Raw genomic sequence first — 19,724 nt, forward strand, 5'->3', positions numbered from 1 at the left:
CTCTCTCTCTCTCTCTCTCTCTCTCTTTCTTTCTGTGTCTCTTATGAATAAATAAATAAAATCTTAAAAAAAAGAGAAAAAGAAAATTTAACAGGTAGCCTTTCTGTCATATCAGATGACTCATGACCCCCCTCCTCAGAACACCTCTTAAAGGCACAAACCACAGTTGCAGTCAGTCCTCAGCACTGCTTTGCATGACATCTGAACTTAGGAAAAAGAGTATTTTGCTAACCCCTTGGTGCTGAATGTTTGACCTAACGGCTTACTGTTTGCTCCTTTTTTGTCTCAATCCTCGTGACTACAAATGCTATTATTAGTCATAAGATTGTTCAGTAACTTAAATTCCAGCCATGGTATTTGACTCTCTGACCTAAAAATAAAGGGAATTGAAACTCCTAATTATTTCTAAGGGGACTAATTCTTTCATCTTTTCTATATACTTCAAATTATCCCAGCTCCATATGGAACTGGGAACATAGCTTTTAGCAATGTATGCCCCTTAATCTTTCACTGAAAAAAGAGAAAAATGCAGAGGTTTGTGTGTGGACATCCCAGGAAACAAATCTCAGCATTGCTACCAATGAGTTACTTTGTGAAAGTAACAAACCTCTGTTTTGTGTAATAAATACAAGATAATATTTACATAAGGGTTATTATATAAGTGATATATAGTAGATGTAAAATTCCTGGCACAAAATAAGTATTCAGTAAATAACATATATTATTGATTATCACTACATCACTCCATTTAGTAAAAGTAGGAGCCGACTGAACATGATTTTCCATTTCAGCCTGGCAAGGTTTATTTTAGCCTTAAAATTTTTGACATTATGATTTTACTATTCATGGCCACACAAAGTCATAACACATCCAATATGCTACATAGAACAATGGACTTAAGAGAAATTCAAATGATTGAGTGTAGTGTGAAGATCTATCCTGGTTCATCCATCATAAAAGATCATATGAATACAAAAATGCAAAAAGAATCATGAAGTCATGAATCTTAGAGTTCAAAATGTCAGTGGAAATCAAATGGTTCAACACCTTCTATCTACAGATGTAGAAACTGAGAACCCACTAAGATAAGCAACTTTCACAAGATCATGCAACTTAGTGGTGAGCTAATAGGAGAAGAAGACCAAGTCCCAGTTAGGTTTATAACTTGAAACCTCTCCTACTCTTTTAGCCTAATGATAATCTTTCAGAGAGCTTGATTTGCCCAGTTATTACAAATCAATGATAAATTTGGGGCTAAATCATTTGTTATCAGTGGAATTGCCCAATGAAGATACTCTCCAAGGGCTCATCCAGCTCTAAATAGTTTATTATTCATCTGCTTGTTATTCAAGGATACCCTTCACAACATGGACACATGCTGTTCATCAACCTCCAAAATATTTTTCTCTTCTAGCCAGACCATTGTCTTTATGATCCAACAAATACTTTATTCCATCACCAAATCCTTCCCCATATGCATAATGGCTTCCCCTTTGTTCTCTGTTTATACAATTCTTATTCATTCTGCAAGGCCCAGATTCCCACCTCCTCCCCAATATCTTTCCTCATTTCTCTGGCTTCCATGAATCATCCTCTCCTGAACTCCTACAGTCTCCAAGGTGAGTCCATATAACTGACAACATAATTATCTATTGTGTAAATATTCCCCTCCATTGTTTCTTGTGTACCTCTTACCTTCCCAATTAGACTGGCAGCCCTTTGAAGAAAAGTACCATGGTTTAGGCTTACCTAATTGCAGTGGAGCAGGACACTATGACGATTGCTCACAGTAGGTACTCAATTAATATTCAGTTGATTGGAGAAGGGGGAAAAGAGAACAGACATTTTCTTGCTTCTGTAACCATTCTTGATAAGCTTAAAACAGCTAAGTTTGGTTGAGGTTTCGAAGTAATTACAACAATGGGAAAGGACAGCAGAAGGCTACTTATAATCCCATCCTACAATCTTTTCTTTGAAATGCAGAGAAAATCCACTTGAGACTGCCCAAGATTTTGATAGTTGTTTCTAAATGAGGTGTCTAGTTCTGCATCATCAATTTCTGGCAAAAAGTCTTGCCCTTAGAAATGTACCTTTTTTTTTTCTGGGGTAAGAAAAACTTTATGAATTCATGTGATAGAAAATGAATAACATGGAGCTCTGAGTCAAAATTAGTAAAAACAAACAAACAAACAGAGTGTACTTATTCATACCAGAACGCCACAGCTTTATTAAATAAAGCATGAAGTAGTATCAGGCACACCTCAGGAAAAGGTTTCTTAATCCAGCTTCTTTTTATTTTGTATGTATTTATTGATTGCTTTATGATAATAATCATAGAATATTAAGTATTAAATAAGTATAATTAAAAAATTAAGAGCCAAAGTGCAAGAGTTAAATAGCCTCAATTTGAATTCTGAGTCTGTAACTTGGTAACTGCACAGGCAAGTTACTTAACATTTCTGTTTTACTTTCCTCACCCATCAAGTAGGAATTATAATAGTACTTACAGAGAAATTTGTTGTAAGGAGAAAGATAAGGAGAAAGATCCTCTTGATGATGCTCTGAGCCCCACTTCCCCCTCACTATGTTGCTTTGATTTCAGTGCAGTGAGAGGAATGAGGGGAGGGAGACACAGGAAACGAGGCAAGGGTAGGGATCTGGAGGTAAAGAAAGGGATGACAAGATGAAAGGAGTGGTGGAGAGCATTCTCTAAACCCTCAGAATTTAGGGAGTTGAGATGAAACTAGGGGAGCGCAAGCATGCCATTCCCCTTGCTCACCACCAACACCAACACCAAGCCAGGAGGCACGCCTACTGGTGGAAAGTACAAATGTCACTCAGGGACAAGTAGCGTCAGCTATGTGGTGCAAGACAGGATGAAACATGAATAGAACCAGTAGAAATGTCAGCTGATTGCTGAGCAGACCAGTCAGCCAGCCAGCGAGTCCAGAGCATTCGCTCTGTGCTCCTTTGCTACAAAAGCCACCACCTGAGTGGACGGGGCCACAAGAGGCCTGAGGAAAGGAGCAGTGTGATGTCAGTGTGGGGGGAAGGCAGTGGCACAAAACCCAAGTAGATGTGTTGTTTGAGGCAGGCAATAAATTGCTGGCCATCTTATAATAGAAAGAGTGGCTCAGACTTGTACAATTTCGTTTATCCTATTTTGGTATGTGGAATATGATAAAATTCAGACTTTTCCTGTTTAATTAGCCACCAGGTCTGATGAAGAACATTTTTCAAGTCACATAGGAAATGACAAAAAAAGTAAGGTGTGTCTGCCAGAGAAGGGGCAAGGGAAGGCCAGGCTGATGCATGAAAAGGCAAAAGAGCAAAAGAAAATATCCACCTTTAGTATAAAACCCCTGAGAACATTTCAGCAGACAGTGGGTTATTTAACGAAAGGAGTTGATACGGCTAACCTTCATGTGCCTTCTGATGCTTAATTCAAAGTTCAGCAAAAGTTTAAAAGGAAATGAAGTGAAAATTGATCACTCGGTATATAATCACTGGAGAAAGAGATCCGCCCCAAAAATATTTCTGACATGGAATTTTTTTTCAATGTCCTACTTTCAAGAATTCTTTCAACAATATAATTTTTTAAAGAATTTCATACCACTTAAGTGTTTGAAATAAAGGAATTATCTTTTAAAGGGAACTCGATGTGTCATCACATTCTCAAATGCTCATTTTGTTGGATGTGCTTTAAAAGATCCGAGGGCATAAAAGTTAGGGAATATATCCATGTGGATAAAGATGGAGAATTACAGACTCCTTTCCAGTGGACTGAAAGCTATTTAATAAAAACATTCATATGTAACAGTGGCCTTGCAAAAGTTTATAATAAACTGAAAAATGATTTATCACAGCCAAAGACTTGTACCCTTTGACATTAGCGTATCATATAAGCAAGGAGTAGGTACCCAAGAGGACTTATATTAAGATATGTAAGTAAGACCTTAATAAAAAAAATTTAATAGAAATTAGAGGTTCTTGCTTGAGAAATCAGTAATAAGATGATGCACATGGGATGGTAGTTAAAGGGAAATAGCTGTCCCTTTTTGGCCAAGTAACTGCTTAGGACATAATCATAGAATTTTTGAAGATCAAAGGTGATTAAAGCTTTAAAATTATTTTGTTCATCTTATTTTATAGTTGTTAAAAGCAACTATATCTAGAGGTAAATTGCTTGCCTGGGTGCTAAGGGCTAGGAAGTCAATCCTAGACGATTGACTAATGAGTCAATCGAGACTATCATCTCACCCATTCCAAGAAAGCATACAATATAAATTTCAATGTTCTTTTAGATTTTCATGACCTGATTCACAAGATCTGATTGGAATTATAGAAATGGGACATCTTAACATGTCAATATTTGCAGGATGAACCTCACGAAATCAGCTATGGAAATTCACAACGTTAGGGGATCATAGCAGCTTATCTTACCTTGAGAAAAAAGAAGCAGCATAAAAAAGGCATTATAAATAGACGGCATCTGAAACCAAACTCCTTTCTGCCCAGGAAGGAAGCCTGAGGTGTGTATGGGACAGCTGTGTTTAGAGGAATGGCTATTGGGGGTGGTACTCTTCTCCAACAAGGGAAGAGGAGGAAATGAATTTAAATTACAACCAAAGGAATTTAAGTTAGAGGGAAAGGTCTTATTGGCAGTTAAGGTTTTATGAACCCTGGAAAAGATTCCTGGGGAGGTTTTCAAATTCCCTATCTGGATGTATTTAAGAGAAAAGAGATACCTATCAGCCCAGGGTGGTTGAGGTAGAAACCTGCCTGGAATTCGCTTTTAGCTGAATTCTGTAAATCCAGATTAACTCCTGACAGCGTTTAAGATGTCAGAGACAGTAGATGCAATAGCAAGAAATGTTGTCCCTTAAAAAAAACAAAACAAAACAAACAAACAAAAAAAAAAACAGAAAAGAAAAAAAAAATTCACCCAAAGTAGTCATTTCCTTGGAAAATCATTTGGCGTGTGCTAGTTGGTTATAAGTGGAATGTACAATTATAATACATTCTGGCTTTTATTTTGTTTTTAATCTGGTTTCCAGTGGAAAGAAGCCTCTTGAAACCTCTCTGGCAGTCTATGCCCTGCTTAATACATTTTTTATTTTTTTTCTTTAGACTAGTTACAATCAAATCTCTTAGAAGAAACTAGCCTACGTAGCAATGTAAGTGCCCTCGGAGTAAACACCTCCAAAGGAGAAGGCCTCTCCCCGCACTCTAGAAGAAAACTTATTTCCTTCCAAATTGAAAGAAACAGATGAACAGATGATTCCACTACTGCTATCACCCTCACCTTCTTCACTCTCACGCAGACTCCAGCCAATTCTCTGCAGCTTACAGAATTTCCCCTTATTTCCAGCACACAAATAGCGCTTGCCCTCGCGGTTCATACCAAAATTCTCTCATTTGTTGTAGTTCTCTGTTTATACAGCTGTGCATCTCTTTGCCCCATTGTGTTAACCACATCTATTGTCTGGTTTTTATTGTGAGCTCCTGGAGGCAAGGAATGAGATCTGTTTAATTTGCTTTGCACAATGCTGCGCGTGTGCACACAGGTGGACACCATGTGATTGTGCTTGACAGTGATAGTTCCTGGCAGAGCTAGATGCTGCAAAAAAAATAATGATAAAATTTAAAATACCGTGGATTAATCGAAGTTGGAGAGAGAGGACTCAATTCAGAGAGTCTGTGTCATCCCTTGGTCCTGCCATATGCAGTACACTAAAGTCTTAATGGGCATCAGGGACCATTAGACACTGAACAGTGTGGACAAAGGTCCAATCAACACCTGAACAATCTATTAAGTCGGGGTCTGAAACGCACAAAAAACAAGACTACATTTATTTGGGAGCCTGTCCTCCACTATAGCCCTCCTTTCTCTTGGTGTATAAGCCCAGTCTTGCTGGAGTTCTCAGCTCAGAGCATCATGCACCAGTGCCCACTGCCATAGGAGATGGTTGTATTTGACATGCCACAGAAGACTACCCAGTTCACAGTAACTTGGCCTTCTTATTTCTTTGTTTACAGCCCAAAAGAATAAAATCATTTTCACCATAATTAATAATTCTTCCTTCCTATCAATCCCTGCACAACCCCCCTCTGATCTTCCTTTACATAGTCTTCCTCACTGACCTAAGAGGACAGAGATGAGTCGATCCGTGATTCTTAGTTGGGTTAAAAATTTTCCAGTGCCTATTCATTCCTGAGAGTCTCAAAGTTACATCAAAGGACAAAATGATTGATGAAAACCCTTCCCTCAGGGGAACCACAGGAAATGACATTTTGTTTAATTCAACAAATATTTTCTAGGCACCAATTATTTTTAGGCACACTTGCTGTGGGCTAGGGAGGGAGAAGGGAGTTAATTTAAGGTTTAAACAATCTTAAATATAAGAATTGCTTTATTTTAGGATCTTGGTGAGGATTAAATGATGTAATATATATGAATATATATGTAAAATGTACTTAGCACAGAGCTTGCCACAAAAGACATGCTCAACAAGTAATAGTTATTACTATTTTTACTGAGTTATGGCTTCTTTTAGAGCAATTTTTTAAAGACATCTCCTTTGGAAACTGAATTCAACCTTGGATTATGAGCAATACAGTTTGATTATTATAGGATTAGGGGAGCCATCACATTCAAGTGCAAAAATAACCCATCATCCAGAACATGGAAATAAATGTGTCTTCACGAAAAATGGAGCTCAGCCATGTTCTGATGTCCAGAGAGAGTCTGGTTCTCATCCTGTTTTTCCCAAGAAGGTTCTGAAGTTTTTTAGTACCATAATCATATCCCAAATGCACACAGCATATATGTTTCCTTCCTCTTCCTCCTACCATGGTTTGGATCATAGTTATTCCATAAGACAAATGACCAGAAAAATACACTTGAATTATTTACATTTACTTCAAAGTACATAATACGATTATTTTAGAGCATCACTTTAATTAGTTGGCTGTTACTGAATTAGCATCAATTAGTCTTAGATAAGAATAAATCAACTTTTGGGGCACCTGAGTGGCTCAGTCCCTTAAGCGTCTGCTTTTGGCTCAGGTCCTGATCTCAGGGTCCTGGGATCGAGCCCTGTGTTGGGCTCCCGGCTTGGCAAGGAGTCTACTTACCCACTCACTCTGCCCCTCCCCTGCTTGTGCTCTCTCTCTCAAATGAATAAATAAAATCCTTTTTTTAAAAGAAGGAAAACAATAAATCAACTTGTAACTAGAGGTAAAACTAAGTCAAATTTTATTTACCCAAGACATTTTTTTTAAAACTTGCCCAAAACAAATTGTTTCACAGGTCATCTTGATGAAGTATAATGTTTAATTCATCAATTACTCAATTAATTGTATAGATAAATATATGAATGGATCATAATGCAAATGACAAGATGATTGAATCCAAGGATGGCATAACATGATTAGCCCAAAGGAATCCACTTGCTTTGTATTTTTTGGTTCAGTTTAAGCCATACCCTAGAGTGCCAAATATCTGGATATTTGAAGACTTCAGGCTAGGAGAGCTCATACATGTACTTCATACATCACCACACCTTGAATCACCATCATAGTACCAGTATTTTATCCTGCCTGAAGATTCATCAGTGGTTTCATTTGAAAAGGGTTTTAATCTGTCGGCAAGATGAGGAACTTCTGGGAAACATTTCATGTATTTCTATCTGTTTCAAAAGCGTGAGAAAAATGCATCTGGAATGAAATATCAAAGACTATTTTCTGTCAAATATCACCTCTTAAATTGTAAGACATGGGCCTAATTTTAGATTTCAACCCGTGAAGCTGCGACTCCCTGGTTCTCTGAACTAAAGTCACTGTTTCTCAAATTCATTCACATATTGAAATGTTCATTAATTTCTCACTTCTACTTTTCTGACTCCAAACTAATAGACCCCAAAGATTTCAGATATACTTTAACTATGTAGATCTTTCCCGTCCTTTCGTCTACCAGATCATTTAGATCAGGCTTATTCGAACTGTGTGATCATAATGTGAATCTTAAAAATAAAGGAAAATTAATGTCTCTCTAACCATAATGTACTTAAAAGAAGGCCAGTGATCCAGCAATCCAGACTTTCAGTAATCGCTTACGACAACCTCAAGAGATTTATTTTTTTTCTCTCTCTCTCTCTTCCAATTTATCAGGACTTTGTTCATAGTTTAGAATTGATCCTGTTTTCATAGAAATAGAATTCTCAACCCTAGTTTTATCTTAGGCAGTACAACCTTACATTTTTGTAAAATTCAGATGAAGGATGAAGTCATTCTTTAGGACAGGGGAAAAAGGGGAAAAAGGGGAAATGAGGCCTTACATCCCTCCCTCCAGTTCTCCAAATTATTTATGAAGCCAAATCAGACATACTATCTATGAGAAGATAAAAAATAGCTCCCAGATGAAATCAGAGAGGGAGACAAACTATGAGAAACTCTTAACTATAGAGAACAAACTGAGGGTTTCTGGAGGAGACGTAGATAGGGAAATGGGGTAACTGGATGATGGGCACTAAGGAGGGCACTTGACAAGATGAGAGGTGTTATATGCACCTGATGAATCACTAAACTCTACTACTGAAAGTAATAATATACTCTATGTTAATTAAATTTAATTTTAAAAAAAAGGGAAAGAGAAAATGAAAAAAATAGCTTCCAGCAACCTCAAATTGCCTTGCCCACTTATGTTCTTCTAAATCTTAGCATTTTAAAATAATTCAGATGCACAGTTTTAAGCAACCCAGATGCCTAATTTAATAGCATTATTAACCAATGAACAGTTACCATGCTCCAGACAACTGCCTGAATCAGTAAAGTAAAATACAGTGTGGAAAAACTCTGGGATAATGTCAGTGGAATAAGAATAGGATGTTCCTTCATCTTGTGGATTCCTTATTCACCGACCTTCTTCCACATTGTGTGAAAGAATAGAACCTGTCTTCTCATTGCCTTTACTCATTTGTTGCACAGTTATGAGGATTAAATGAAACTGTACAGATAACACAATTAGCAAGACTGGCCCAGAGGACATGTTTAATAAACATGTATTTCCTTTCTCTTCAAGAATCATAAGAATGTGGCCAGCCTGCTTTGTGGAGGAAATTCAAAACTGGTGAGGACAGACTATGTTGAAATACTTACTCAAACTTGCGCCTGAGTGTCTGAATGTTACATAATTTCTGAAATAGTATGGCATATCTATAAATAGCAATTCATACTTTTCTCATGGATTTTATAGAAATGGATCTCATTACTATAGAATCTTGTGATCATCCCTGGACATTGAGGCCCAACCAGTAAAGGCCTGCAATCCCTAGCATAAGTGACAAGAGGAACGGCTTAAATTCCCATCCACGCAATGGGGTAATTATGACATCTCCGCATTCTAGGGGTTTAAACCAGCCTCAAAACAGAAACCCTGTTTTCGACACTTGCAGTGCTGAAAAGGGATCTTTTTTTTTTTACTAAGACTTGTTCATTATCCAGTAAATAAATCACATGGTCTACAGCAGTAAAAATATGGGTGGGAGATGCATATTCTTCATTTCAAAGCAAGGAGCCTGTTGAATGGTGGTATGGTTTTAAAAGTATCTGATTTGACAGGGGAGCTCTCATCACACTCCTGAAATAATTTTATGCTGTTATGATTTTGTTTGTGTTTTTTTTTCCTTTTTCAAAATTGAAGTGATGTACTTAACTTTAATCAGAACCATCAAAGCTTTTTTTAAAAATGCCCATATAATGTTGAATTTCTGGGGTTTTTAAATTTTTATTTATTTATTTATGAGAGACCCAGAGAGAGAGAGAGAGAGAGGCAGAGACACAGGCAGAGGGAGAAGCAGGCTCCATGCAGGGAGCCCAAAGTGGGATTCGATCCTGGGTCTCCAGGATCATACCCTGGGCTAAAGGCAGGTGCTCAACCCCTGAGCCACTCAGGGATCCCTAGGTTGTTGTTGTTGTTGTTGTTGTTGTTGTTGTTGTTGTTAAAAAGGATGTCAAATGCTGTTTCTTTTGCACTGCTAAGATATGTTTCAGAAGTATAAGATGTATTTCTAATGCATCCAGCAAATATTTATGGAACACCTACCATGTGCCAGGCCTAGTTCTCATAGCAAGGAATGTTACAATAAACAAAACAAACAAGTTCCCTGCTGTCAAGGAGGGATGGGAAGTGAGGAAACATTGGTGTTGAGGCAGATTATAAATTAGTAAAATGTATAATTAAGTAAGGAAGATATAACTGCTACTGTGCAATTAAAGAGGATTAGATTAGAGACAATTGAAGATGAGCGGTTGACTTTAGATTGAATGGTGAAGAGAACCCTCCCTAAGGAAACGAGATTTACATTGAGATTTAAGTGGCGAAAGGCCCAGCCATGCATGATTCTGGGGGAAGAGCATTTTAGACAGAGGGACAGCAAAGGCCTGAGGTTGGGTCCCAACATAATGTTTTCCATAAGGAGAAGGTCAGTGTGGCTGGAGAGTAAAAGGCAAGGGGGAGAATGTTAACATCGGGGGGTAGGCAAAGTTGGAATCCTATGGCACACACAAGCCAGAGAAGTTTAAGTCTGCTCAAGGGGCTATGAGGAGCTATCAGGTGCAAGGAAGGTGGGGCAGTAAGCAAGAGAATATCATGATCTGACTGACTTTCTCAAAGTTCACCCCATCTGCTGTCTGGAGAGTGGGGCAAGAATAGGTACATTTTTAATGCAATTGGAACCAATGAAAATTGGTAAGAAAATTGTTTGTGTTTGCTTTTGTTTTTGAGATCTCTCCAAGGTGTAAGGACTAGACTATTGTGGAAAGGGATAAATAGAGAGAGTCAGAGTGGAAGAAATTTTAGTGAATTTGGAAAGTGATGTGAATTAGGATATGAAGCTCAAATGGTGTCTTTGGGTTGTAAGAAAAGAAACAACACTTATTGAGAAACAATTATGCTTATTTTTACATACGTAATCTCTTTTAATTATTACTACCATCAATGTTATAGTTACTTAGCCCCATTTTTCTTATATGAAAACTGAACCTCAGAGAGAGATAAATCAAATTTCCAAATATCCAGCAAAAGCAAGTGGGAAATCCAGGATTCAAAGCTTGGTCTATGTGACTTAAAGCCCTGGTATTTTTCTACTCTAATATGATGTCTCTAGATCAGAATTAACAAAATATCTTTGAGATTTCATTCTAAATAATAAAATAATATTCTGTAATATAAAATACATAGTTTAATGGTACTGATTGACATTTAACTTGTTTCTATATTTTTGCTCCTATAAATAAACTGTGATAAACATTTTATATATTATTTTACCTGATTTCTGTTACTTTCTCACTTGAATTCCTAGAATCCTAGTAGTATCAAAGAATAGGATATTTTTTAAACTCTATTCATGTAATATCAATTTATTTTCCAGAAAACTTGTGCCATTTTAACTGCCACTTAACCCAAACCAGCATTAAGTATAATTTTTTATCTTTGCCAATTTGATAAACTTTTAATTCTATTGTTTAATTCCTTTACTTACTAATGAGATTGAACATTTTTATACATTTCTTAGCCTTTTCATTTTTCTTCTGTGAATTTTATGTCCACTTAATTGTCTGTTTTCCTACATGGTGTTGCTATTTTTTTATTGATGATTTGTAATAGCAAATCAGCAAAACAGTCTTTATGAATTTTTGCAAATAACTTCCCAGAGTGTATTTCACACTTAATTTTCAATTTTTCACTATAAAAATATTATACATAGAAGAGGGTATGTATGCTCCACTTATCTATTGCTGTATAACAAGCCACATCAAAATGTAGTGGCTTCAAACAACAAACATTTGATCTTATCTCACATGGGTCTTGGCTAGTTACTTTTTCTGCTCTTATGGCTTTACTTACCTGACAGGTTGGCTGCACTAAAGAGCCCTCAAATGGCTTTACTCGCATGTTTAGTGACCTGGTAAGGATAGAAGAAAGACCAAGTTCTGCCCACATTGCCAACTGGAGCACCAACATGTGGCTGCTCCTACACCATGGTCTCGGAGTGGGGGGGGGGGGGGGGGGTCACACTTCTTACTTAAAGGCCCAGGACTCCAAAAGACAGTATTTTAGAAATAAGGCAACAACTTTGTGGCCTTGTATGAGCCAAGTTCTCGAGTTACAGTGGTGACATCTCCACTGTGCACTATTGGGTAAAGCAGTCACAAGTCCTCCCAGATCTGATGGGAGGGAATACAGAGGAGGATCAAAGAATTTGTGGCGATGTTTTCAAAACTCTAGGTAGGGTACAAAATTGTTTAAAGAATAAAGAAAACTCCCCTTTACTATTAATTTTGTTCATAATGTGTTTATTTGCAACTGGTTTTTAAGTATTTATATAACTTTATCGCTTTTTCTTTGTGATGTTTTCCATTACTTTGTGATTCATTGTCTAAATTACTTTCAAAGTGTCTGTCTATAAAATCAAGGACATTATCAAGTGAAAAGGAATAAAGGGAAAGGAGAGAAAATGAGTGGGAAATATCAGTGAGGGTGACAAAACATGAGAGACACCTAACTCTGGGAAACAAACAAGGGGTAGTGGAAAGGGAGGTGAGGGGGCTGGGGTGACTGGGTGACGGGCACTGAGGGGGGCACTTGATGGGATGAGCACTGGGTGTTATGCTATATGTTGGCAAATTGAACACCAATTAAAAAGTTAAAAAATATATTTAGAGAGATGACTTTCAGGTCTTTAGATACTTTAAGTATTATGTATTGTAGTTGAATTCATTTAATTTAATTCTTAACCCTTTTCATCCTTAAATTGCCATGAACAACACACATTTGAAAATGCATATAAATATGCAGGTCGAACCATACTTTTAATTATGCAGGTTGCAGTGTGGAGGCAAAAAAACAAAAAAAAAAAGAAAAGAAAAGAAAAAGAAGAAGAAGTCTAACTAAATAGTTCTTGCTTAGTATTTTGCCACATTTTTGGCTCACTCTTCCAAAATGAACTAAAATACTTTTGGCCTATATAGCTAGTTATTCTTTTCAGGTCTTGCGATTATATTTGAATATTGAATAATTGATTTATTTTTTAAGTGGTGATTGTAGCACTCTCTCTTACAGTGCCTTAATTGGCAAAGAAAAAAAAAGCATCATCCCATAACAGCAACAAAAAAAGTAGCAGTTATTTTAAAGGACATTCTTCTGGCTAATAGGAAAGAACTCATTTAAAACATGTTATAAACACTCAATAAATACTAAATGATGATACTCACCTCCTGTTCTAAGAATGTCATTGGGGTCTTTTCAGTTATTTTCTCTGCTTCCAGTGTTGCATTTCAAAAACTGGTTTTGTCATCTATCTGGGTGCGGAACCGTGAAAGCTATGCAGAGAGTCGTAAAATGAGTAAGATGTATGACACACACATGATAGCAATCCTCAGCATTTCTAGCTATCCTGTGTATCTTTCTTCTATTTTATTTTCACCACATGCTGGAAAGAATGAATTTTGGAAGAAGACATTGGAAAAAGTTGTATTGTCTGATACAGTTAACCACCATGAGGGCAGGGGTCTGTACTTTTTTCCCCAACATTTATGCATTGTGCCTCGCACATAGCAGTGCTCAGTATTTGTTGAAGAAAAATTTGGGCATAAGCCCAGCAGTATTTATCAGCCTGTTTCTCCTGTCCAGTCTGAATCTGAAGAGGCTCTTTTTTCATGGAGGCAGCTGTTTGTGCAGTATCTCCTTCATATTTGTCTTACTAAATGCCAGTCACACCATACGAGGAATGAACTGGAAGAGTCAAACCCCTGAGTCCATTTACCATCATTGAATTTAATTATTAGAGATCATTTGGGATCCCATGGCTTTCTAGAGACAAAAGGTTCTCAAATCACCTATGGTGATCTCAAACTATATTTATGCCTGAGAATTCACAAGTTAAGCCAAAGTTCAGAGTGTTGGTATATCCAGCCATCAGGCCTGTGCACACATATTCAAGCTCGGGCCTTGTGTTTTGGGGACACTTGTGTTTTACAGACATTTAAGCAACTAGAAGACATTCAAGTACTTCTTCGTTTCATGTTAAATGCAGAATACAGAAAAACTCTAGATCTCTACTCTCCACTAGCCACAAGTAGATATTTAAATTTAAATTTATTAAAATGAAATAAAACTAAAACCTCAGTTCCTCACTCATACTAGCCACCTTTCAAGAATTCAATAATCTTATGTGGCCAGTGGCTAACAGATTGAATAGTGAACTATGTAACATTTCCATTTTCACAGAAAGTTTTACTGAATATTACTGCTCTAGAATATATCACTTATATCGCATTGCAGAAAATCTAAATTGGATACCTGATTCTACACCTACTTCTTAATCAATCAATCATGGATTTTAAATCTTTTTATTTATTTGAATGTCTGAAGTTATTCCTATTTAAATAATTTTTGAGCAACAAATGTAGAGAATATTTCCTAACCAAATGTCTATGAAATATACCAAAATAACTTAGAGAGTCTCTATTATCCAAAGCACAGTTACATTTCTGAAAATTGAAGTTAAGTGGAGAGAAATCCCATATGATTTGTAAAAAGTCCAAATTACAGATGATTTATAAAATATATTTAATTAAATTATGTCCAAAGCTCAAATGAAAACCTAAAAGTGTTGCCAAATTAAAGTTCTATCAGATCTGACTTGATAAATAACAAGGAATAATTTCTAACTCAAATACTGATGTATGCAAATTAGATGGAAATATGTTGCTGGGAAAGTTTACTCTTCTTAAATAAGTCTAACTTTTCTCCCCTAGGCATTATTTCTTCAAAAATTTGCTTCCTCTGTAGCTAATGCCAAATCCTTTCTAAATTACCTCAAATCTGTGTTAATGAGAAATAATTTAATGACAACACATAATAATATCCATGAAAAGGAATAAAGATGAACAATAGATTATCTAGACAAAAACTCTCTATAGCATGTGTGTTAAAACAAATAAGTGCATATTTGCATATGTAGAAACACAAAAAGATTATTCTCTCCTAAACAGTATACAAGGATCTCTAATATCTCCTAAACGTGCACTTACGTTTTGGTCAATAATAGCATTTTTTTAATTGAAGTATGTATTTATGCATTTCTATTATACGATTTCTCCTTTGATCCCAAAATAATATACTTTGATGATAATTCAGCTTTCTTGTTGTCTTCCAATTGAGTCAAAGTATCCTCTTTTTTCTATCTCAGAAGCTGTTCTGGAAGTGTAACAGCATCTGGTGCAGAGACAGAAACCAGCTCCAGGTGTGCCACAGGAAGGCATAAGCAAGGACACCAGTTCTTGGCCAGCCAAGTCTAAATGTAAGTGTGAGAAACAATGGAGGGTGGTGCAGCGGGCCAGCCCTGGGTGGTCGGTCCCAGAGCACGGGACGGTTGGCAGACACAGAGGTATCCGGCTTGCCTGCAGGTCCTGTGTCCCATCCCCATCTTCACTGCTGCAAAAGCCTTGAGACCATGGCTAATGCCAGGTTTTAAAATCCCCCAGGGTACAATACATGTGCAGAGTGTGATTCTAGCTGATTTTTAAGCCCAGGCATGTTGAATAGTCTTAAAATAATTATTTCCATAGGACCCGACTAGGTATCCAAGTGTTCACCAGATGCTAGCAGCTAGATTTTGCAGAGGAAAATTGCTAACTTAAGCTTCTTTTCATGATTCAGCAGAGGGTTTTAAGTAATAAAAGATCTGGAGATTTGTAAAATAAATAATTCCAGTGCAAATGGGAAAATTGAAATAATCTTATCATCTCCCAGTCATGTCTGTATGTGCTTTTATGCCATTATCAAGTTTCTCTTAATTGGACCAACGTTTTGTGTCTTTTTATTTTTTCTGGTTGATACTTTATAGTTTTAAGTTATGAGCTGTAATGAAGAAATGATCCCTTTCAGATGACTGGTGACATGTACTGAATTTTCCTAATGGCAATCTAGGATGTTTGAAACAGAGCATAATATAACAAATACAGTTCTATACATGTGCAATATTGAATATATCCACAATTAAAAAACAACAGCATGCCAATAATTCTTTAACTGATCTCTTAGTCAAAGCAATTAAAATATAAAGTACATCATTAATTTTTGAACTTTGATTGGAAAAAAAAATCCTCACCATTATTTCTGACGAGTAGACATTATCTCATAGTATTTGCAGCCATCCTCTGCTTATTACCACTGCCTGGTCTTAAGTGTGACTTTTGGACACCCAACTCCATATTTCCTAATATGGATAGTACAATGGCTTTTCATAGTCAATTTCGTTTTATTTAGTAATTTGAAGAATGAATAGTTAAGATTCCTCAGATTTTTACATTCTCACTCAAGGTGCACTTGAACAAAAAGAAAAGTGTAGCATTGGGCCCTACAGTTAATGCCACATGACCACATCCTGTCTTAAATGAATTCATTCAGAGTTTTTGAATGCAAATGCAAATACATTAGTAATTTTCCTGAAGTATCACATTTTTACTACAGGTACCTCTAATTGTTTTGGCTGGATTCCATCAAAGCCAGATGTTAATCAAATGAAATATTTATAATGCAAAACCATTGAATAAAAAATAGATGTCCTTTTAAGCAACAGCTTATAGGACTCAAACCAATCGTGTATTTTGGAAAAGCTGATGAAGGAGGTATGACTCTGTCACATTCATAATGTCAGGATAAGGCTCTGAACTCAATCCAGAGAAATTTTATAATTGTCGCAATCAACTACAGGCTTAGCTTCTGGATTTCTTGTAACAAAATCTTGCTGCCAAGGACATTGATGGGCTCACCCAGTAAAAAATTGCAATAATAATGTTAAACTAAATCATAAAAATGCAGGAGGTGGTTATTATAGGGTAGAGGAGAGGAACTACTTGTAAAGTTATGGTGGAAATATCAAAAATACATTTTACTGGACTTTTAAAAAATTAAGCTTTGTTTTTAAACTAGGGTGCAAAAGCAATAAAACGTGAAGGTTACTCAAAAAAAAGATTTCATTCAATAGTCAACAGCAATGATTCAGCAAATGAAAATAAAAATTACATTAATTCAACACGGTCATCAACTCAGGCAGGCCCAAAGCTTGTATATGATAGTTTTCTAATAAAAATAACCAGCCGAAAGTCATTTTATGAAGGAATTTTGACAGAAGAAAGAATAAAGAACTTTTTGAATGGGTTTCTTCTAGTGAAAACGAACTTAGTTTGTGCCTAATTTCACACAGTATAAAGCTCTAGATATTTTGTGTGGCTTTAAAGTTCTATGAAGAAATTCATTTGAAATGAATGTAGAAAATAAAAAATGTAAATATGAAAAACATGATAGACTTACAGTTAGGAAAATGGAAATAGGTCATGGTAACTAATCCTCCGTGTGACCTTCCAAAAGTAAAGAATGTAACTTTTAAAATTATTTTTGAGTAATCTTGATTTACCCTTCTAGTCATCTTTCTTAGTTTCTGAAAATATAGATGGCTGAGTCATATGTCATAGACATTTTGGTAGACAGATTCCATATTTTTTTCAAGTTAAATAACATACATCTAGAAGTGACAGTTATCATGGAAATAAACTCCTTTCGCTCATTAAAATGCCTAATGTGCCTTATACACAGTGAGCACTTAAATAGTATGGATTGAACTGAATTATTCCAATTTTCTGTTCAGAGATTAGTGTGTCTCTTAGATTCACACTAGAGAGGTGTCTCTCACACATGGGAATTAAGGAGGTACATCTGTAACCGAAAATAGTCATGGAAAACCTGCTGAATTGATCCATGTCTGTTTTATTAATCAAGCCCACTGCAGAAGGGCTTTCTTGTACTATAATTTGGAGGTAAATAGAATGGGGAAACCACAGTTCAATTTAGAAGTTGTTTGAAACACTGAAGAACGTGGGGTTTTATGTTATATGACAGCAATAAAGTCCAATCCTTGATGGTTGTAATTTGGATATATAAGTATATAAATATCCTATATGTATAATTTTAACTTCAGAACATATAACAGTGGTCAAGGAGACCCTAACTATTTAATATGGTTGTTACTGACACCCTCTTCCTTATTTCTTTTTTTAATTGAAAGGTTTGGAGGGTTTTTTTGTTTTGTTTTGTTTTGTTTTGTTTTGTTTTGTTTTAAAGCTAGCTTGGTACGAACAGCCTTTAGTTGAAGCAGATGGCTAGAAGTTAGAAGCCTCAGATTCTATCTTTGATTCTCCTACCAACTGGGAATGTGGCCTTGGGCAAGTCTTGAGAGTAAATCTACAATAACAAGGGCAATAATGCCTTACATATGTATGGTGCTTTATGATCTAGTAGAGCACTTACACATACAATATCTTATTTAATCTTTTTTCCCCATGCCCCCTGCCCTCCCACCCGGCCCAGCCTCCTAAGAGGAATATGGCAGTTAACTAACAACCACCATTACAGAGAGTAGAAATTTGAGACCCAGAGACGCTAAATCACTTGTTCACAGCCATTTCTATATCAGATGTCAGAGCCAGGAACAGGCACACATGACTCCAAGCTGGTCTTTGTCTTCTCACCTCTATACACCACCACCCTCTGGTGCCTCCAGAGCTGAAACCAATAGAGCAACACTGCCCAATAAGGTAGCCATGAGCCACAGGGGGTACTGAGCTCTTGAAATGTGGCTAGTCCCAGTTGAGATGTATTGTGAATGTAAGATACATGTGGGACTTCTAAGACTTTGAATGAAAACAAAGAAGAATGTAAAATATCTCAATACCTCTTATACTGATTGCACATTAAGATGATAGTGTTCTGGATATCTTGAGTTAAATAAAACATTAAAATTAATCTCACCTGTTTCTTTTAACTTTTTTAATGTGGCTACTAGAAAATGTGAAGTCATCTATATTTCTCTTTGTTTCTATTGTCTGAATGGTTCACACTGTTTGTTTTGGGCAGAGAGGACTAGGGGATTCCATTGTTTACATTGTTTGTTTCACACTGTGAAAACTGTATGCACCTGTCTTGATGTGGCTGAGACAAATTTCCAAAGATTCTGTTAAACAGAGAGCAATGCAGATTCATAGTTGCAGTTTGGTCCTTCTTATACACCTTCTGCATGCAGGGGAAATGTCAGATTCCATTAGCTGATGCCGCAAATTGTTCACTCATTAAAAGCAGTCATGTTATACTTGCTGAATGCTTGAAAGGCTTATACTAAAAGTACCATGGAAAGAACTATAAATTATATTTATGACTCTGTAGCACACTTTATTTTAAAATACATTCCCATTAAATATTATGAGTGAATGAAACATTAGAGTATTAGGTGATACAGGCAATGTAAAATAGTAATTATATACAAATTTATTATAAAATATGGCCTATTTTATTCCCCCTACCAACTCTTTAAGACATTTTATATATAACCTCTAAAGAAGGAGCTTATTCCTGTTTTGAAAAACCTAACTGAAAGTTCTCAGGAAAAAATGGGTTTTCACTTAGGAGAAAAAAATATATATAGCAAAAAAATAGTTCAAATAATTTAAAGCTAATATCTATTTGGCATCATGTGGACTCAGCACTATGCTGAGAGTTAGATCAAGATTATTTCATTTGGGGATTTGAAAATTAGCAGCAGGGAACAGAAGCTAAGCTCTTCACCACTGCTGCCTCTCACTGCAATGCTATTAGAAATCACAAT

The 19,724-nt window shown here is 36.3% G+C and overlaps 1 protein-coding gene and 1 long non-coding RNA gene across 12 annotated transcripts in view; one reads left to right on the forward strand and one right to left on the reverse strand.

The window, feature by feature from the left end:
• The window catches only part of CMSS1 (cms1 ribosomal small subunit homolog), a 142,434-nt gene that overhangs the window by 74,019 nt on the left and 48,691 nt on the right, over nt 1-19,724 (forward strand). The window contains exon 2 of the mRNA XM_038582580.1: nt 15,255-15,365. The gene's annotated coding sequence lies outside the window, so the exon portion shown is untranslated. The remainder of the gene's footprint in view (nt 1-15,254; nt 15,366-19,724) is intronic.
• The window catches only part of LOC102151895, a 124,063-nt gene that overhangs the window by 61,372 nt on the left and 42,967 nt on the right, over nt 1-19,724 (reverse strand). For 9 of the 11 annotated variants that reach the window (XR_005383189.1, XR_005383187.1, XR_005383188.1 and 6 more), the window contains 2 exons: nt 17,381-17,427; nt 13,276-13,383 (listed from right to left, as the gene is read on the reverse strand). This is a non-coding gene — a long non-coding RNA (uncharacterized LOC102151895). Of the gene's footprint in view, nt 1-7,241; nt 7,692-11,908; nt 11,967-13,275; nt 13,384-17,380; nt 17,428-19,724 lie in introns of those variants that run through there. The other 2 variants (XR_005383183.1, XR_005383186.1) reach the window with 2 other exon arrangements.

The sequence above is a fragment of the Canis lupus genome, chromosome 33, assembly GCF_011100685.1.
Source record: "Canis lupus familiaris isolate Mischka breed German Shepherd chromosome 33, alternate assembly UU_Cfam_GSD_1.0, whole genome shotgun sequence".
Lineage (NCBI taxonomy): Eukaryota > Metazoa > Chordata > Mammalia > Carnivora > Canidae > Canis > Canis lupus.